Here is a 22493-nt window from a genome sequence, read left to right as displayed (position 1 = left end):
AAGCACCCAGAGGGCAAGACTAAGATTGTATACATCTTTATATTTTTGAATATTTTTAAAATTTAAAGTCAATAAATTTTATTTAAGTAATTTTACATGTGATTCCTTCCACTGCCAATCATTGTAGTTTCTCCAAAGTCAGAATCATAATCTTCAAAATAGCCCTTTAAAAAGAACTTTTGTTCAATCCCCAGTTATCACTGTCAGTCCAGAGTACTTTCAGTTGGGCTTCTTTGACCTCCACTTGAGTATGGATATACTTCAGAAATTCCCAACCTGTAATCTTTACCAATTTCTTATGGCTCTAGAAGTCAAATTGCAGGAAGTACATTGATTGCTATTTTGGCAAATGATCTAAGATTATTATTCCTTAGTTGTTCCTAATGAAAAGTCTTCTTCCACTCTACTCCATGAGCCTAGCAGAAAATGTTACAGGTCTCATTGTAACTCACCATTGCAATGAACTTGCTGTAATGGAAGCATAACCCATGTGTCAATGTACCTACATTAACAATTTCTGGACACCATGAATGACAGTGCCCATTTCCATCTAGAATAAGGCTTTGAATGTTTCTTCATAACCCATGCCATATCCTGAACAATAAAGGAGCTTGAAAAACATTTGTTGACGAATGAAACATAGAGAGAGAAATGCTAATTTATTATTGAATTTATTCTAAATGTTTCAATAAGATGAGAAATTATATTTCATTTTAAATTTTAAAAAAGAACAAAGGAAATTTAATTTGCATTTAATGCAAATTCTTGCTCAAATGAAATTATTTTACTCCTATAGTAAACCCCAGATTACTTAAAAATCTAAAATGCCAGTAGGAAACAAATAGAAGGTAAAATATTCAAGTTAAATTTACTTCAATTTTGGGATCCTTGGGTGGCGCAGCGGTTTGGCGCCTGCCTTTGGCCCAGGGTGCGATCCTGGAGACCCGGGATCGAATCCCACGTCGGGCTCCCTGTGCATGGAGCCTGCTTCTCCCTCTGCATATGTCTCTGCCTCTCTTTCTCTCTCTCTGTATGACTATCATAAAAAAAAATTACTTCAATTTTAATTTACTTTTTTAAAAGTTGTTTTAAAATTTATTTTTAGAAATTGAATGATCAATTTATGTACTTGAGTTAAATTTTGATTTTTTAAAGAATGTCTCATGTTTTCTCATTACCAAATAATTTTTAAAAGACTAATTCTAGGATTGATAGAGTTTGAGGATTTGGTGATAGATTCTGGGCTTGAAGTCAAAGCACTGTTCAAAGTGGGCTGTCCAAAGGCCTTGGAATGCTCTGGTTATTCATTTCTTAGGATTGAATCTCAAAATTGAGAACTTAAAATGCAAGAATATTATCTTGGAGTGGTGATGGATGTTGGCAATGAGCAGAAATAAGGATATTTACTAAGTATACTATCATACTTTTGCAAGGAAAATATGAAAAACAATATACTTATTTATTTATACAGACAGGATCTTATATGAAGACATTAATAATAATTAAACTTGAACCCTAAGGGAAATGGCTTTTAATCTTTTTTTTTTTAATTTTCAGAATATTTTGAGAATTTGAGGAAAGCTATTGTACCCCATTTCCATAAAAATAAGGAATACAAAAAATACATTTTGTGAATCAACTTTACAAAGTTCTTGGACCCTCTAAAACTCTTCCATTGGTCTGAGCTAAAGACCCTTTTCTTATTTGACACATTTAGTACTGATCACATATGTGCTTCTTTCTGGTCTGAGAATTCAAATAATAAATATAAATATATATATTCCTTTGATATAAGCCAAGCTTCTAATCTTTTCATCCTGTCTTACCAGTACAGTATGAGATGAGGCAAAGAGAATCAGAGCTGGCTCCCTGCACAGAGCCTGCTTCTCCCTCTGCCTGCATCTCTGCCTCTCTTTCTGCATCTCTCATGAATAAATAAATAAAATATTTTTTAAAAAAGGGACGCCTGGATGGCTCAGTGGTTGAGCATCTGCCTTCGGCCCAGGGAGTGATCCCAGGTCCTGGGATCAAGTCCCACATCAAGCTCCCTGCACAGAGCCTGCTTCTCCCTTGCCTGCGTCTCTGCCTCTCTCTCTGTATCACTCATGAATAAATAAATAAAATATTTAAAAAAAGAGAGAGAGAGAGAATCAGAGCTAAGAGGAAAAACAGACTTCTTTTCACGATCTAGAACATAGGCAGCCTATGGATCCCTTGTGGGTTTTCTTGAGGTGGCAGTGGTAATAAGGAGAGACAGAGGAGGACAGATGACTGTTAGTTGCATGACAGAAAATTACTCCCAACAACAGGAAAAAGAAATATAAAAAGATGACTTCAAAATGGACATATGATATGGCTGCCACATTTTTTTCACTTCTGTCATGAACTAAAATTTTTGGATGTTAGCACTTTGACCCTGACCCATATCAATAGTTTTCATTTTTCAGAGTGGAATACAAAGGTGGGAGAAGATTTCTTTGGTAGATATTTCAATGATTGGCTTTAGGGGATGCCTGGTTTTATTGATTTTTGCAAGAAAGATTATGGCTGAGATTGGGGAAAACAGAAGGGGAAACAATGCAGGGCTAGTCAATGTTCTTAAACTCCAATGTGCAAATAGGTCACGTTAAAAAAACTCACCTCTAAAAATTCCAAGTTAGCATTTCTGGAGGGGTGCTAGGAATTTATTCTTTCAATCAAAAATCCTTTGCAATTAATTCTAAGATCGAATACATGAACAATATTTTAAGAAACTATGATGTAATGTCTAGGAAGAGTAGGTCTGTCAGAAGTAATGGTGTTTGAGGTGAAAGTGTGTGTGTGTGTGTGTGTCTGTGTGTGTGTGTGTGTGTCTGTGTGTGTCTGTGTCTATGTTTGGGGAGGAAATGTTTGGGTTTTTGTTCTAAAAGTAAGATGGGAAACAGAAGGCAATATTCATTTAGGCAACACTTGGTCACCTGCTAGGCACTTGTTCTTACTATCATGGGGACTAAATTTTAATATTAGGGGGAGTCAGACTGTAGCCAATACACTTAGTAAGTTAAATAGTGTCTCAAAAGGAGAAAAATACTATAGAAATAAAAATAAATAGATCAAAGTAAGGAAATCAGAACTGCTTAAGGGATAAGTTCTAATTTTGGACTGGGAGGCCAGGGATAAGCCCTATTGACAAGGTGACATTTTAGCAGAGACATGGTCTTTGAGGAAGGTGAAGAAATTGACTATGCAAAAACTTGAGGAAAGAGAATTCCAGAAGGATCCCACTTGGGCCCTCAGGGAAAGATTAGTTGTTATGGGAGTGAAGCAAAGAAAATGAGAGGGAAAGCAAGGAATTAACTAGGGTCCGGTAATATATAGCCTTCTAGACCATTGTAAAGACCTTGGTGCTTATTTAGCAAAACTGAATCATTAGGGGATTTTGAGAGAATAGTCACAAGAACTGTTTTTTTAAGCTTTTATTTATTTATTCATGAGAGAGAGAGAGAGAGAAACAGACACAGGCAGAGGGAGAAGCAGGCTCCACACAGGGAGCCAGACGTGGGACTCGTTTCCTGGTTTCCAGAATCACACCCTGGGTCGAAAGTAGCGCCAAACCGCTGGGCCACCAGGGCTGCCCTAGTCACAAGATCTTACTTGCATTATTAAAGAGTAACTCTAGCTGCTGTATTTCAAAGGGACCATGGTTGGGAGTGCTGAGTGGTAAGAGTAGAAATTTGGGAGAAATTCAAAGGATAGATGACCAGTGGTGGTGGTGGTGAGAATTCAAAGAAATTCAAATAGATTTTGAAAATAATTTTAAAAAATCTTGATCGAATAAATATGATAGTATGATAGAGGGGAATAAAGAATGGCTCCAAGGTTTTTGGTCTCAGCTACATGGAAGGATAAAGTTGCCATCAACTGAAATGAGAAAGATTCTGAGACAGAATACCATCAAACCCTCCAGTTCCCTGCTATTCTCAGTAACATGATATGGAGTGGTCAGTGCCATAAGACACGAATTTGTCTCCTTGATCTGCTATACAGCAGTGATTTGAACAATGCATTGAACCCATCTCCTCATACTTAAAATGAAATATATGTGAACTGAAATAATAAATGCGAACATTTTTAACGTGTTTATAGTAGAAAGTTTTAAGATTTCATAATTTTACCTAGACTTACTTGGTAGTTCCAAATAATGAGTTTTTATCTTAATTGTAGAAATGCAATAAAATATAATAGTGCTATTTGTTTTATATCTAATATGTGCCAGGCATTGCATAAAGCAAGTTGGACATGCTAGTACTCACTCTTATGGCAACTTTACAGATCTGGGAATGAAGATCAGAGATTTTTTAAAAAATTCTTAAGTTCATGAAAATAATAAATGGTATAATTTTAATTTAAATTCAGACTCTTTCACCCTTTCCATATAGCTTCCTACTAGATAAGAAATCACATCAACTAAAACTAGTAAATTGTGGTCTTGTTTTCTTTATAAAATTCCACATGTGGTAGTATTGTGGTTAAGAAAATAGTAGGCTGAGGGTATGCCCCACAAGATGCAAAGCCAAGATTTAATTGTAAAACAAAGCAAATTTGAATATTTTAGGTGTAGAGGCACTAAGAAAAGGCCACATAGGATTAATAAGACTATTTCATTCATATACTTTGGAATTACTTTGTTAAAAGAAGGAATTCCCTGTGATCTAGGACTTTTACAGAAGCGTAAAGACCCTATAATCCTACCAAATTCATGCAGCGAAATGCTGTTATGCACTTCTTCAGGATATTCTTCTATGAAAATTAGCGGCTCTTGCAAAAGACATACATATTTTTATTCAGTTGATGGACTGTCAGCCAAAGATAGGCTATATAATTTTTATAATAACAAAGGGGAAGTTAGATTACTTTAAGAGCTTTGGTTGGTATAAATTTCCTTTAATAACTGAGTCTAATGTTTATTTTTGTTTTATAATTTCTTCTTTTCTAATATTATCTACCACTCTTTCCCTTTCCTTTTGACTCTTTCCCTTTCCTTTTGACTGAAGATATTTGCCCTTGTTTTTGAAAAGGAGAGCAAAAGGGAATATTGTGCCTTTTAAATAATCCATGCAATTCATAAATGTCTTTCTGTTGATCTATTAATTATTTTCAGTATATAAAGTGAAGTTGGATTTTAAAAATACTATTTTGTTTTGATGTTTGGACATTTGTTATTAAGCCAAACAAAACTGAGTAAGTTCACTATTCATATCTCCTTTTTTTTCCTACACAGCACTATTTGCTTTCTGGTTTTTTTTTTTAAGATTTATTTATTTATTTATGATAGACATAAATAAATAAATAAATAGAGAGGGGGGGGTGGCGGGGGCAGAGACACAGGAGGAGGGAGAAGCAGGCTCCATGCCGAGATACCGACGTGGGACTTGATCCCGGGACTCCAGGATCGCGCCCTGGGCCAAAGGCAGGCGCTAAACCACTGAGCCACCCAGGGATCCCCTGCTTTCTGTTTTTTAATACTGTTCATCATAAAGATTTTTATTACTCCTTTTATCTTCCCACAGACTTATTGCAGAGTCAAAAATCCTCTACTTTCTATTAGAGGAAAACAAAATCCTTTAACATATTTCTTGCAAATGCTGTTGATTATGTGTGGAGGTAACACATATGCTCCTACTTCTAAATACCCTGCTCATTGAGATAGCCAGAGAGGCCAGAGACAGCTATTTCTAGAATAACCATAGGTGTAGGGACACAAGCACAAATATTCAATATGTAATGAATTAGTTATGGCATTATACAGAATCCTCTCCTTACTCTCAAGTTTAATTACTCTTCCTTATTGATAATCATATTATTATATTAATTTGATAAAAACTAATATAAAAATTTCCAAACTTACTGGTTTATTTCATTTAGGACAATGTTTTGGTATTGGTACAGCAGATATAATTTTCCCAACTTATTGATGAATACACTGAAGCTGAAACAACTCATCTGTCTAATTTCTCATAGCTACTATTTAGACTTTGGTTTTGATACTCTGGATCATCTAATGCACTATTTGCAAAATGATCTAAAGCACTAACGCTTTTCTAACCTCATATGTCCCACTGGGCATCAACACTTTGTGCTCACTGATTATCATTAGTGTCTAGTGTGTCCCACTGGATTGCTTCCAATCTTCTCTCTGTGATCTGGAGTGGTTCCTCCAGCCATCCATGGAGAATCCATACAACCAGGGGACCTCGAATCCAGCTGTGGTCTTGTCTCTGATTTCTGATAGCTTCTTCCTGTATATCATACTTAGTGCTACTTTTGTCTTAAGTATGTGTGATGAAGTTAATTCGTTGAAAATGTGATCCTATATGGGAGCTGAAACTAAGGGGTAAACTGTGGAATTAGAGTTTCTGCAAGTTCATTTTTATTATTGCTTTATTTAATTTTGATAAATGAACCAGAGCAAATTTGATGATATTTTATGCATAATACTTTAAATTATATTCATAAGTGCCTATGTCCAGGAAAAGATTGAGAATCTTAGCATGATAAACTATTTTTGGATTTATATTTAACATTAATTTGTTGCTTATGAATTCATATGTTATCTGCTAGATCTTGTGAGCAGATATTCATTGATTGATAGTAAAGGTTAAAAAATAAGATTCAAGGGTAAAAGATCAACAGGATTAATTGAAAGACTCATATTCCTTAGATTTGTTTTTGACAAAATAAGAAAGACCATCATTATCCAACGTTAGAAATAGATAACTTGGCCCATCACATAAGACCTATTTAAAATTTCTTGGCTAATTTTAAAACTAACAATGATACTTTCTAGTACATAGTGGATAGGAAAATAGGTGATTTTTTAAAAAATACTAATGCCTCTGACCTCATTTTGATTTGTATCCTGTTAAATTTTTTTGACTACTTTTGAAATAAAGTTTAATGGGAAGACAACAGTTTATAAGCATCACTTTATTAAGCTCATTAGCAGAGAATGTTTCTCTTTTTCAAGTAGTTTATCCCTTGAAGCATACTTCTTGTTTGCACTTCCTCTGCCCTGATCTCCCCCAGTGACATCCTTTTCTGCTCCTCACCAGGCACAGGGGCATCAGAAACAGGTGGCCTCCCTCCTTCTCCTTCCTTCTCTACTCCATCCACACAGGCTTCTTGCTTTCTGTGAATATGTTAGGCATGTTCCTGCCTCAGCGACTTTGCATGGACTGAAGCAACCTGGAAACTCCTCACAGAGACCCACCCAACCTCCTCCTTCACCTATGTCAGCATTTGGATCAAAGTCACCTTCTCAGTGAGATTTTCCAAACCACTCTCACCACTGGTAGGTACTTCCTGTCCCTTTTTCCTCAATATTTTTTATTTCTTTATTTTTTTTTAATTTTTTAATATTTTTTATTTTAAAATTTATAACCTCTAATATACTATAACATCTTCTTGTCTGTTTTGTTTCGTGCCTATATTAGTCTTTCTTGTTATGGCAGCCCAAGCAGAATAATATAGGCAATAGACAAAATAGGTAAGAAGACACTGTAGTATTAGAAGTTACAAATATTATGAAGAAAAACATTAAGAAAAAGGGATTAGGAAGAACAACCAGTGGTGAGAGTAGTTTGGAAGACTACATTCCTCAGTGTGTATTCACAGAAAGAGCTCTCTGGTGAATCTCCCTCTCTCTTTTTTTAAGATTTTTAATTTATTCATTTGAGACAGATACAGAGAGCAGCAAGCCAGCATGAGCAGAGGGAGAGGCAGAGGCAGAGTCAGAGGGAGAAGCAGGCTCCCCACTGAGCCAGGAGCCTGAGGCTTGATCCCAGGACTTGGAGATCATGACCTGAGCCAAAGGCAGATGCTTAACCGACTGAACCACCCAGGCACCACTCTTGTGTCTCCTCTTCTAGTGACAGTGACTCCATCAAATTAGGACTCCAAGGACTCCTAGGTGGCTCAGTGTTTGAGGGTCTGCCTTTGGCTCAGGGCATGATCCTGGAGTCCTGGGATCAAGTCCCGTATCGGGCTCCCTGCATGGAGCCTGCTTCTCCCTCTGCCTGTGTCTCTGCCTCTCTCTGTGTGTCTCTCATGAATAAATAAATAAAATCTTGAAAAAAAATTAGGATCCCAATCTTATGATTTCATGTGACCTTAATTATGTCCTAAGGACCCTGTTTCCAGATACAGTTGCATTGAGGTTATGGTTTCAACATATGAAATAGGGAGGGGGGACACATTCACAGAAGCTTTTGTGTGTTTTATTCACTGCTCTCTATTCCCACTGCCTACAAGAATAGCTGGCACACAGTGGGCACCCGAGAAATATTTTTGAATTGTGACTGAGTGACTTAAAGTACTCAGAACTTGAATGTATGGAATTGCTTACTTCATCTCATGCTTAACAAACTCTGTGACCTAACATCTGGGGCTGATTTAGGGAAGCTCTGTAAGAAATTATGACAAAGAAGATGATCCCACCATGATGTTAAAGAGAAAGTTCATATGATTTAGCTGTTGTTCACTATTTCCCCTTCAATGAGGTAAACATCTTGAGTTGTCTTCCTTCAGTTCCAGTATACTTCTGCCAGATTATATTTTTATAACCAATTTGTTTCTTTAAAGAGCCTCTGAGGTCCTATATACCCAAACATACAGATGTGGCTGAAGAGTAAGACATAAGTATGACATAAGCAATAAAACTTCTTTTTTTAAAAAGACTTTTTATTTATTCATGAAAGACAAACAGAGAGAGAGGCAGAGACACAGCAGAGGGAGAAGCAGGCCCATGCAGGGAGCCCGATGTGGGACTCGATCCCGAGTCTCCAGGATCATGCCCTGAGCCAAAGGCAGGCACTAAACTACTGAACCACCCAGGGATTCCCAGCAATAAAACTTCCTATAATAAAAAAACAAAATACAACGTCTAAAAGTTGTAAACAGACTCTGGAATGGACATTGTCGGTGGCTATCATCACACAATTCAATATTTTCCAAGTTTTGTATGTATTTAGTATCTTATTTGATTCCTGAAACACTTAAGGTAATGAATCACTCATGAAGTTGAGTAAGTAAACAAACTCTGGATCTGGTATAGCTCATCAAACACACTTCCCTTTGATCTTTCTTTTTATGTGCGAATGAAATAAATATGTTTGCGGAGTCAAAAAATATTATAGCCAATTCTGACTGTCCTTGAAGGCAATTGGGTGTATGTCCAGAGATCTATGAGGGTACTTAAGTTATTTTATGCATGTAAGAGAGCAAACACTATTTATGTGTGGAGCTTAATAGCTCTTTTGTACTCCATCCTGGCATGAATGTTCTGGAATTGTCTCCTTAGCTTCTTTCTCTTTACCCATTGCCTGATGACACAAAGAGTAGAGGCAACTGAGTTTTTATAAAACTCTAAAATAACTAATCAGAACTGAAGATGAATTAGATCTATCACCTGATGTAGAGGGGGAGGGAATGTGAAGTTTTGGGGGTTTATTAGATAAGAAGGTACACCAGAGGAGACAGGATGTAAAATTTCTTCTCAAGAAATCAGAACAAGATGCTTCTATAGACTATGAGGTACTAGGGAATCAAAAAAGTCAGGTAATTTTTAATATGATCTGCTGTGAAACATCTACATGGTAAGATGCAAATAAAGCTAAAATTCTCTGGGGGCGGCTATTATTCTTCAAATTTGATACTGACCTCAGAATGCATTATATAGATCAAAGTTTCATAGGTATTACAAAGTAGCAGTGGAGGAATGGAAATGTTTTGCTGCCATGGAAAGGGGACTTAGCTGTGGGGTACTGTGTGAACAAATTCAGCTTTTTGTGAGGAACACAGACTAGTCACTGTTACAAATGAAGAAAGGGTGAGAGAAATTGAGAGTATTATCTTTTTTTATTATTATTATTAATGATAGTCACACACACAGAGAGAGAGAGTGGGGCAGAAACATAGGCAGAGGGAGAAGCAGGCTCCATGCACCGGGGAGCCCGATGTGGGATTTGATCCCGGGTCTCCAGGATCGTGCCCTGGGCCAAAGGCAGCCGCTAAACCGCTGCGCTACCCAGGGATCCCGAGTATTATCTTTTGACTCAAGAGAGCTGAATAGTGCATCCCTTAGTAGATAAACAAAAAGTATTTTGCATTAGTCACAGAAAACAGAAATTACCATGCATTTGTTATTATGAATTGTCTTTGTTAAAGCAAGAGAGTAGGAGAGCAACTTCCATATACTTTTTCCAAGTTTTCCATGGAAGGGTATAAAGTAGTCCCCTAAACATGGATCAATGAAATGAACGACTCTTGAAAATGTCTAGGACATTGATTTATTTTATTTATTGATTTATTGATTATTTTTATACTTTATATATTATAAAAAGCAAAATAGAAAAATAAAAATCAGAGGCTAATATAAAGCTTTCCAAAATAGCAGTATCTCTTTAAAAAAAAAACCACACAGGTGAGGGAATATTTGAAAAACAGGAATGTGCTGAAAACAGCAGGCCCAGATGGCATGCACAATAGGGTATTAAAGAGAACCAGCTTGTGAACTTACTAAGCTAAGCTGCTTCAGTCAGTAATAAATCATGGATATCTGAGTGGGAGGACTCCAGTCTCCCCCACTTTAATGGGGGAATAAAAATCATACAACCTATCCAAACTAAAAGAAAAATGACAATGAACTTGGTCAGAAAACCATATATGTAATGAAAAATATTTTCTGCAAATACATGGAAAGCAAATATATAGTAAATCAAAGCAAATATATAGTAAATCAATAAGTGGAAGCATTTAAAAAATAAAACTATATAAATTTTACATGTGCTTGTCCCAAAATAAAATGACTGATTCTATTTGATACTGTAAATTGAGTCAGATTTACGGTCTGCACAAGTATAACAAAGCAACAAAGTTAAGATAAGGATCTCAGTTAGTTAAGTGGGAGAATTTGATACAAAACATTTTGGCAGACATCTGGGAGAGTAGTGTGATATTACTAAAGAAGTTTTTTTTCAGTAGCTGAAAAATGAGTCAAGGATCTTGACGAATACCAATAGCAGTATATTTAGTGTGCTTTCTTAATACTTAATTTTAGACAAAAATGTAGATATTTGCTCCACAAAGATGAGAGATACATGGATTTGGAAAGATGACATAATTAGATCTTATGATATATTAGACGTTGTATTTTGTTTTTTTATGATAAGAAATTTTTTTTAAATTTATTTATTTATGATAGTCACACACAGAGAGAGAGAGAGAGGCAGAGACACAGGCAGAGGGAGAAGCAGGCTCCACGCACCGGGAGCCCGACGTGGGACTCGATCCCAGGTCTCCAGGATTGCGCCCTGGGCCAAAGGCAGGCGCTAAACCGCTGTGCCACCCAGGGATCCCTATGATAAGAAATTTTATTGCTTATGTCATCCCTCTCTTTTCCTCCTTATGTCCTTACTCCTCTACTTCTGTGGAGTGTGGACTGTTGTTCTTGCTGAATGATACTATTTTTCTTGGAACATTAATTTTTGAGAAAAAGTGTGTATGAGTGCAGTGGGAGGTATATACCATGGTGGGGACCTGTCAGACACATACAAACACATACATACAAAATCATTGAGTAGAAGAAACACAGAGCTGCAGTTAGGAGAAGTCTTCCTTCCACTTTTCTGATGTAATTGTGATTAAATAATACAAAAGATGATAAAGACAACCACAGTCATCTGTTGAACACTCATCACATTTCATTGTCCTCAGTCCTTCAGATCCATGATTTGTCATCAATGTCACAGTCTGTCCCCGTTTGATATACTAGGAGGCTAAGTGCAGAGAAACTTCAATACTTTGAGGCAGGCAAACTCTAATCATTACAGAGCTTTAGGTGAAGCTACTACTGCATTCTTTCCATCTTAAAATAAAACAGATAATGGAGACTTTCCAAAGGTCACCAAATAAATGCTGTACTTTTCTCTGGACTTTTTTTTTTCTTTTCTCTGGACTCATTAAAAAACATACAGTTTCCTCAATAGCATACCAGGATTGGTTTTTTCCTTTTACCTATTTCAAGGGCTTTGAGGGGGATACATTCCCTACCATTAGAGACATATTTTCAACTTAAGAAGAAGCTATTATATTTAGCAAAGGGAATGGTTTGCGTTAAGTCATAACATCAGGAAGCGCTGGGGAAGAGAACTTTTCTCCCTAAAAGGAAAGTATAAGACATGACTGAATAATGGTGACTATAAGAGACAGAGTTTTTTGTTTGTTTGTTTGTTTGTTTTTAGTTGAAACCCACAAAATGATGACTTCTTGTGAAATTGAATGCCTTACATATCTCAGTGTATATTGTAAGTCTTCCACCTGTATGCACCTATATGGTTATGGCATTGTGTTAAGCTCTATGAGGATCAAGAATGGTAAGAGATGGAAATTTAGGACTATCAGATGGGGAAAAAGAAAAAAATAGGAAAGGCCATTTCTTTGATGTCTTGTTTGTAAGGGCAGAAGTTTTTGGTTCAAAGTCACTCCCTTTGGGGATCCTTGAGTGGCTCAGCAGTTTAGCATCTGCCTTTGGCCCGGGGCATGATCCTGGAGTCCTGAGATTGAGTTCTGCATCGGGCTCCCTGCATGGAGCCTGCTTCTTCCTCTGCCTGTCTCTGCCTCTCTTTGTGTCTCTCATGAATAAATAAATTTTTTTAAAAAGTCACTCCCCTTTGCTCAGGTCCCTTTGGCTCCTCATCTTTTGCAAAGGCAAAGACTTCCTCACATATTCTTTCTTCTTCCCTTGCTCTCCTCTCTCCCCAGGAGCCTCTGAGATGAACATGAACATAAGCAGACAACAATACACAAATGTCTCCTGAGAGGAATTTTTACACTTGTCCTTTCTCTTACTGAGGCTAAAGGTCATGCATATGTAATTCAGAACACTACATGGATTTTCCATTTTAAAGAAAATAATAAAAGCTAAATCCAAAGACTATATACTTTCTAGTACTCCATAAAAGGCTGGCTAATTTATTATTCTTATGTATTACTTTGCATGAGTATTCACACATTTTCTTATCATTTAGTTTCTCTTTTGTGATCTTGTTCACCAGCTCCTGGTTGTGGTTTGGCTCTTGTTTCCCTTTCTCAGTCATCAGAATTTCTACTAGATGAGCTCCCCACCCCCACCTGCCCTTAGTAGTAAATGGGTTAGGTAAGAATTTGGCAGAGGGGTGCCTGGGTGGCTCAGTGAAGCGTCTGCCTTCAGCTCAGATCATGATCTCAGAGTCTCAGGATCAAGCTTCACGTCAGGCTCCCTGCTTAGAGAAGAGTCTGCTTCTCCCTCTGCCCTTCACCCCTGCACATGCTCTCTCTTTTTCTCAAATAGATAAAACCTTAAAAAAAAGAAGAAGAAGAATTTGGCAGGATGTAGGTAGTCCAAGATGATTCCACATTCTTTGTGATTTGGGGAGATGAAGGAATACCCAACAATACAGAGGTTTCTATCCTCTCCTATTGAGCTCACTAACATAGCAGGTGCAAAGGTCTGCTGTGACCAATGGTGTATGAAGCTGCGACAGCGCTGTGTCTGTGTTCATATTTGTATAAATAGTATCACTAATAATTCTTTTAAAGACTTTCTAGTCTGGCCCAGGGCTAAGTCCTTATTCTTACTTGAGTTATCACTTTGTGTTGTGATCTGTATTGTGTCTCCTTTCAGCATCAGTAAGGCGGCTGTGGTGTTCGCTGCCAACACAGGGCACATGAGAGAGTTGGTTGTGTTAGAGCCTGTAGGTTCCACACGGGGAGACTTTCTTATTTGGATTTCAGTTCAAATGTTGGGTCTTTAAAAAGAGAAAGTACATAGAAAGGAGCTTGTTTTGGCCAAGGGCTATCAGTCAGAAATATATTCGGAGTCTGAATGACTGTTAGTCAAAAAATATTCTTTCCATACCACTAGAAACTTCCAGGTTCTCACTTGGCAGTGAGTCCTCAAATTGGAGTTTGTACGAATGCTTCAACTTCTGCCACGTGAAGGAGGCTCTAAGTAGACTCTAAATCTTGCCTTATAAAACTTGGTCCCGAAATCATCCTGAAGATTCCTTTCCCTAACCCTTGATATAGTTCATTTGATGCCCTAATAAAAGAACAGAACCATCTTTGGTAAATGGCTTAAAATCTCTCTTTTTTTTCTTTTAGAAATAGAAAGCTCATACTTCTCAACAGACTCTTTCTTTTGAATGTTCTGAGGATTACCTAGATAATATGATTTCTCTCAGTGTTAGAAATGCCACTTTATTACAAATATTAATATCACCAGGCAGATTAAGTACATAGGCTATGAACCATGCTTTATGAATTTCTCATAAAAATACTGCTATTTAAATATTACTATTTAAATCTAACTCTAGTTAAGCTTAACAATTCATCATTTTGATTCAAATGTGAAATTAAAATATGGATTTATAATGGAATTATTGATATAGCAATGCTGGTTATAACTATATATACATAATTTGATGAACTGGATATTCAAAATCAGTAAGATTTTAATATCAGAAAAGGAAAATTTCAAACTTTTGTTCTATTTTAACCAATTAGTAATGTGCTGTAGTAGCTAACTCAGCCAAATTAAATCAGACTCTCCTTTCAAACAGTGGCTATGCTCCTTACCAGATCTGTGACACTGGACAGGTTCATTTTACTCTCTAGGCTGAGTTTCTCCATCTGTATAAATGAATTCATAAGATTATTGTAACAAACAATGTGTATAACTTCTATAAAGCAAATTTTACAGTGACTGGCCCATATTAATTACTCAGTGGATCTCAATTTTTATCATTTATATTAGTTAGGGTGATCAATTTCTGTGCCCCTCACCTTGAATAGATTTTGCACTCCACCTTATCTATCTATATTTTCCTGTAATAGATAATAGCTGGCTACAAACTCCTTGCTATTCCTCCTATTGAGAGATGGCTTTTATTTCTACCTTTTGGATTGGAGATGGGTTCTGTGACTGCTGGATCAAAATGTGGCAGAAATGATGCCACACCAATTTCTGTGTCAGCCTCAAGGGACCATGATATTTGAGATACTTGCTCTTGAATGCCTGAGCCACCATGTAAAAAGACCATATACTCTAAGCCAACATACAACATATGTTAGGAAGCCCTAAAAGCCTCGTGTGTAGTCCCAGGAGTAAAGGCACCAAAACCACTGGTCAGCATCCCAGCTGAGATCCCAGATTACATTAAGTACCAACTTGCCAGCCATGTGATTAAACTACTATGGAGGTTAGATTTTCTAGGGTACCAGGGGACGCTCCCCCATGGATACTGCAGGGACAAGCCTGCCTCTCTGAGCCATGTCAGATTGCAAAATAATGAGCAATAGAACTGATTTATGTTCTAAATCAGTAGAACTGATTCTAAGGTGGCTTGCTATCCAGCAGTTAGATAACTGGAGTATTTGCCAATCTTTGGAGGTTTATTCTTAAATTTCACCTCCCTGATAAAGCATTGCTCACATACTTCATTCAACACATTCTGATATGCTCTTTTATTATATTCTATAGCTTTTAAGGTCTATGTTACTTTTTATGTTATTTAAAAAAAATGGACTTTGGATATACATGTTTAAACATTTATTTTTATTAATATAAACTTTAAATATTTCTATTATTGATATTAATATTTAAAATAGATATTTTAACTCTTAAAATATCATTTTAAAGATTTCCTTTGTGTAGATTATTTCCTTTGTTTTAGTATTATATATATATATATGCATGTGAATATGTATACAAATATAAATATACACATACATTATATATTTTAATATATATCCCTTCTTTCATAAGTTTTATCCTTTTATAACTTTTTATCCTTTTTTTTATAATGGTTATAGCTCTGATAGTACTTGGTATATGATTTGTCCATGGTATATGTTCAAATAATTCATGAAAAATATCATTGCATATTGACTTTGCTTTGTTTTCCTAGAAGTTCTAGTAGTTCACTCAATCCTTCCCTGTTTTCTACATTAGGATGACATTTCTGCATTACATGATATTATCAAAAAACAAACATGAATAGGTCCCAACTCTTCCTTAAAAACCCATGAATGTCTTCCCACTGGTCTGGGCCACATGGGGGCTATTTTCCATCATCCTGTGAGGCCAGGCATGATGTGATATTGGCCCACTTCTTCAACTTCATCATGGATTAAACTCTGTGACTATATTCCAGTCACATGGGCCTCTGTCAACTCTTCATGCTGGCTAGGTCTCCTTCTACCCCATGACCTTTGTGTGTGTCATTCTATTGGCTGAAATGCTCTTCTCTGTGCTCTGAGCACCCCTTGTCCATCTTTGCTTGCCCTGAACCTACTCAATGCTACAGGCGTGAATTAAGCTACCATCAAGACTTTTCTAATTCTTCTACTGGGAAAGAATCTCTTCTTCCTGGGTCCTACCAATGAATTGTAGCTTTATATCTCACATATTTTTCCACAATTGTGTTAAAATTGTAGTGAAGCTGCAAAAAGGCTGCCCTTAGTGAGGCACAGTTGATTTCCCACAAGGAGAAAAGGTCACTCATTAAGAAACTTTCAAGGTCATCCATATGAGAAATTTTTAAAACAAGCAAATAATATATCAATAATGAGTTTTAGAAAAATGAGTTTAGTCAACAATATTTGAGAAACATTTTTGTCAGAGACAAGGCTCTGAACTTATTACTTACTAAAAGACAACTTTTGTCCAATCCACTTCACCATTATTTTATGTTCTTGATTGTAGGATTTATGTATGAATAGTCCTTGCAAAATTGACCAGCTCGAAGATCTTAGCTCATAGTCTTATGTCTAGGAATTTTCTAAGTATGTAACCAAAGAAAGCATTCAGCTTTCCCATATAAGCAACAGGACAGGTTATATATTTATTCTGAATTAAATAACCAGTTACCTTGACAATGAAAAGCTGGTCAATGCCATTCCCAACATTCCCAATGTTATTGTATATTTAATTCCTTATATGACACTATTTTCTTCCTCTTTCTTTTCATCACTCTCTTTAGTTCTGAAGAATTGTATTTACTTAATATACCTAAATCTTTACATTTCTCATTTTCATACTTGCTTCTTGGATTGTGCCCCCTCTTCTCATTATGCTTGCATATTAGGGTCTCATCTACCTTTTATTCTGTGGTCCACATGCAGCTAACTCTACGATCAGTCCTTTGTTACCACGTAAGATTGTCTGAGAGGGACTATTCTCTTCTCCAGGTTTCAGTGTCATCATGTACCTAGTTTGTTTTTTAATGCTGACATTTTTATTACCCAATTTCCCAGTGGTCAAAGGAGTTTTTTCATTTCTGTCTTTACAACATCTATAACTCATAATACTGTGGGAAAGAAATCTTGATGCTTGGAAAGAGTATATCAATCTACCAAATCTAACGTCTCCCAAATCAACCTCCTTTTGAGATGTTGAAATTTGAGTTCTTCTTTATAGTTGAAAAGCAGTTTAAATCACCCAATTGTAGAAAGGCCACAGAAAAATTGGCAAAGGTGTAGTAGTCATGACCCAGAGTATTCATTATGAAATATTACATTTTCCAGGGTCTGATATTCCAAGGATACAGTTACTGAGAGATATTTCTGAGTGGCCTAAAGATCAAAGAAATCTGCATATACCCGAGCTTTCCCTTGTTTGGAACATTAAGATTCTTATTTTCCCAACTTTCTCTTAACTGGAGTACCCATCAGCAAGGTAAGGTCACTTGTCTCCTAAAACATCAATTAAGAGTAATTCCTAGAGGGGGTACCAAGGTGGCTCTGTATTTGAGCGTCTGCTTTTGGTTCAGGTCATGATCCTGGGGTCCTGGGATCGAGTTCTGAATCAGGCTTCCCACAGGAAGTCTGCTTCTTCCTCTGCCTATGGTCTCTCTCTCTCTCTCTCTCTCTCTCTGTGTTTCTCATGAATAAACAAATAAAACCTTAAAAAAAATTCCTAGGGCTTCTGCCCCTAACTAGGAAGCTTGTTTTTTTTTTTTTTTTTCTCTCCAATTATTAGCCAATGTGAGCTCTGTGAGAGCTTAGGTTTTAGTTTCTATCTAAGATGGGTGAATACCATCATTATCAGACATGAAGGAATAAAATCAGATATTAGTTTCCCAAATGTAAGTGTAAATTAAATCCCACAGAATATGACCTACATTTGAATCCTATGTGTGACTTTATGTAGGTGGAATTTCTATGGAGTTGCTAAAGATAAGGGAAATTTCCTCTGGTAAACCTTCTAACAACCTTTTAAGTATCCTACTGAGATGCCCTCTGCCCTCCAAAAAGAAACTGTGTGGCAATCTGCCTGGGAAAAAAGGGAACGGAGGGGTGAGTGCGGAGAATATGGCCATCCCTTTGTTCATTTGCCATAAACCATCATTTAATTGCTGCCAACTCTTTGTTGGATATGGTAACAGGCATTGCACATAGAAAGATGAGGAGACACAGTACTAGTCATGAAAGTTCATAGAAAATTAACAGGCACAAAAACTTTCAATTAGGAAATTGAAGCACAAGAGTGAACACATTATCTGCAAACCTGGTAATAGAATTCCTCATATGGAAGTACTAATCTTAGTGGGAGATTTAAATAGACTTGTCAAAAAACTGATAGAACAAGTAGACAAAAAATAAGTAAATGTAGAAAATATTTAAAAGCATGATTAGAAAAATAGACCTAAGTGGCAAATATAGACTATCATACCCACTGGGGGCAGAACACACATCCATTTCAACCACACAGCATTTACCATAACTGACTGTACAATGGGTCAACTTTCAACAAATTTCAAAGGATTGAAATTACACAAGATATGTTCTCTGACTTCAGTGGAGTAAAGCTAAAAATTAATATCAAGAAAATAACTTATAAACCTCAAATTTTGAAATGAAACAATATCTAAATAATTCTAGTCAGCTCTCAGAAGTTATTACTAAAGCTAAACATCCACATATCCTCTGAACTATCGGTTCTACTCCTAGGGGTATGCTCTCCCACCAAAAAAGATATATGAATTAGAGAATGTGTGTGTATGTGTGTGTGTGCAGGTGTGTGAAATTGTGTACATTTATAATTTTCATGGTTAGTGTGTTAGTCAAATCTGAAATCAAACTACTAACAAAGAATGGACAAGTAAATTTTGATATATTCATACAATGAGATACTCTACAGCAACAAAAATGAACACATTACTGTTACTGTATATATTGCATCATAGATGTTACATGGAATCATACAAGCATTGCTGACAAAAGGATGGGTAGTCATGAATATTTGGGATAGTTGCTACCTTTTATGTGTAGTGAGAGTGGCATGTGAGGTGGGTGTGTGGGCTAATGGTAATGTTTTCTTTCATCATCTGGTTTGGTAGATGCTGAGTTGTGTTCACTGTGAAGTTCATTGACTTATACGTTTGTGATTTGTGCACTTTCACATACTCTGCACTTAAGATTTTTAAAAGGGCATTTAAGAAAAGAGGTTTTTCTCATTTTAGTATTATCTGAAGTTTTCTCTAATTTCCTTCTGAAATTCTCAGAATTCCTTACTCCTGGAATTTGATCTGATGTTATTATTGGTCTTTAAATAAAGTCTTAAAATCTTCCTTGACCTAAAAAATTATAAAGAAACTATTTAACATTAAGTATAAGTGGGATTTTTAAATTTTTTAATTTATTAATTCTAAATCTTTATTTTTTAGAAAAGTGTAGCTTGAGCAATAATTTTTTGAGGGTTACTTAAATGTATTTATGTCTTCAAATGTTTAGGGTTTTATTTTATTTTATTTTTTTATCATGATAACTATACTTTTTAATCCCTTATTTCCCCCAACCTCCCACCTATTTCTTCTCAGGTAACCATCAGTTTGTTCTCCATAGTTTAGAGTCTGTTTCTTGGTTTGTCACTCTTTGTTTTTCATTGCTTATTTGTTTTGTTTCTTAAATTCCACATATAAATGGGATCATATGGTATTTGTCTTTCTCTGACTGGCTTGTTTCACTTAGCATTGTCCTCTCTAGCTCATCCATGTCATTGCAGATGGCAAGATTTTTTTTTTAAGAGTTATTTAGGGGAAAGGAGAGAAAATGAGTGGGAAATATCAGTGAGGGTGACAGAACATGAGAGACTCCTAACTCTGGGAATGAACAAAGGGTGGTGGAAGGGGAAGTGGGTGAGGGGTTGAGGTGACTGGGTGACGGGCACTGAGGGGGGCACTTGATGGGATGAGCACTGGGTGTTATGCTGTATGTTGGCAAATCGAACTCCAATAAAAAATATACAAAAATAAAGATTTATTTATTTATTCATGAGAGACAGAAAGAGAGAGGCAGAGACATAGGCAGAAAGAGAAGCAGGCTCCTTGCAGGGAGTCTGATGCGGGACTTGATCCCTGAACTGGGGTCATGCCCTGAGCCGAAGGCAGAAACTCAATCGCTGAGCCACCCAAGTGTCCCACAAATGGCAAGATTTTTTTTTTTTTTTATGGCTGAGTAATATTACATTGAGTATACGTACTGCATCCTCTTATCCATTCATCTATCCATGGACACTTGGGCTGCTTCCATAATTTGGCTATTATAGATAATGCTGCTAGAAACACTGCATGTATCCTTTTGAATTAATGTTTTTGTATTTTTTGGATAAAAACCCAGGAGTGTAATTGCTGGATTGTAAGGTAGTTTCTATTAATTTTTTGAGGAAACTCTATACTGTTTTCCAGAGTGGCTGTACCAGTTTTTATTCCCACCAACAGCGCCAAAGGGTTCCTTTTTCTCCACATCCTCACCAACACGTGTTTCTTGTTTTGTTTTGTTTTGTTTTGTTTTTTTAGCTATTCTGAAGACATGGGGTGATCTCATTGCAGTTTTAATTTGCATTTCCCTGATGATGAGTGATGTTGAGCATCTTTTCATATGTCTGTTGGCCATCTGTGTGTCTTCTTTGGAGAAATCTGTGTTCATATCTTCTGCCCATTTTTTCAATTGGATTATTTGTTTTAGGGATATTTAGTTGTATCATTTCTTTGTATGTTTTGGAAACTAACACTTTATTAGATATATCATTTGTAAATATCTTCTCCATTCTGTGGGTTGCTTTTTGGGTTTGTTAATTGTTTCCTTCACTGTGCAGAAGCTTTTTATTTGGATGAAGTTCCAGTCGTTTGTTTCTAGGAGTTTTTTGATGGAGTCTTTAAATTTTATATCCTGTTACTTTGCTGAATTCATGTATGAGTTCTAACAATTTTTTGGTGGGGTCTTTTGGGTTTTCTACATAGAGTATCATGTCAGTTGCAAAGAATGAAAGTTTGACTTCATCCTTGCTGATTTGGATGCCTTTTATTTCTTTTTGTTGTCTGATTGCTGAGGCTAGGACTTCCATACTACATTGAATAACACTGGTGAGAGAGGACATCCGTGTCATGTTCCTGACCTTAGGGGAAAAGCTCTCAGTTTTTTCCCACTAAGGATGATATTAGTTGTGAGTCTTTTGTATACAGACTTTATGACGTTGAACCTCCATTGAGAGTTTTTAAAGAGAAAAAATGCTTTTTCGACATCTATTAAGAGGATCATATGGTTCTTATCCTTTCTTTTATTAATGTGGTGTGTCACATTGTTTGATTTGTGGATATTGAACCACCCCTGCACTGGCATCATTTTTTTTTAATTTTGGAGTTTATCTTGGTATTTACTTCTCCCATGTCTTTTTCAAAACAGAATTTGATACTTATCTCTAGTCATTTCTTCTCTGACATCACTCTGCTTGAATTAACTTTTTTTTTTGGATTTTTTTTTCTCTTTGTGCTTGTATGCATAGGTGGGAGGTCATGTTCAGACTATGTGGGATGCACTGTCAACTGGCAGTCCTCAATGAACAGAAGAATCCCTCGGAAGGCCTGAATATTGTAAGCTACATTTTCTTTCAAGGGACAACATGTGAACTTCTGGGATTTTACTTCTTGTGTGGAAGCCATACCTAAACATGTCATTCTTATGAAACATGGTAACTTGTACCTTAGAGATGGTCATAGATAATTTCAAGTGTTTAAGGAAACACTAACAGGAGGTCATGTAGCTTCCAGGTGACTGAAGAGCTGTCTACAAATACAATCCTGGTTACTTGAGCAATTTCCAGAATAATAATAAATTGGTTATCCATGCACATCTGGCGGTCAGTTTTACCTATGATAGTCACTTAAGTAGAAAAAGTAGTGTAGAATTTGTCCTTGACTTTGGCTCCAGTAGTCAGTGACAGCACTGACTCAGCATTCAGCTCAGTCTCAACTTCCTGGACAAGGTTGCTACTGATGACAAAATTGCCCTTCCTCTTGGTGGGCCAACGTGAAGTCTGTGCACCCTGCTATTACTGAGGCAATGCTACTTGCCAACTGGAAGGGTCTTTAGCGAAATTCAAGGTGAATGCTACTTGGATTTCTAAGATAGACCTTGGT

At 36.5% G+C, this 22493-nt stretch overlaps 1 non-coding gene across 1 annotated transcript; it reads right to left on the bottom strand.

Moving 5' to 3' along the window:
- Positions 1-424: 424 nt before the first annotated feature.
- LOC140636123 (small nucleolar RNA SNORA1) lies at positions 425-563 on the bottom strand. Its single transcript, XR_012033443.1, has one exon. It is a non-coding gene; the product is annotated as a small nucleolar RNA SNORA1 (small nucleolar RNA).
- Between the last annotated feature and the right edge of the window lie 21930 nt (positions 564-22493).

The sequence above is a fragment of the Canis lupus genome, chromosome 6 (assembly GCF_048164855.1).
Source record: "Canis lupus baileyi chromosome 6, mCanLup2.hap1, whole genome shotgun sequence".
In the NCBI taxonomy this organism is placed as follows: Eukaryota; Metazoa; Chordata; class Mammalia; order Carnivora; family Canidae; genus Canis; species Canis lupus.
Note: the sequence above shows the minus strand (reverse complement) of the source record. Positions and strands in the feature narration are given on the sequence as shown.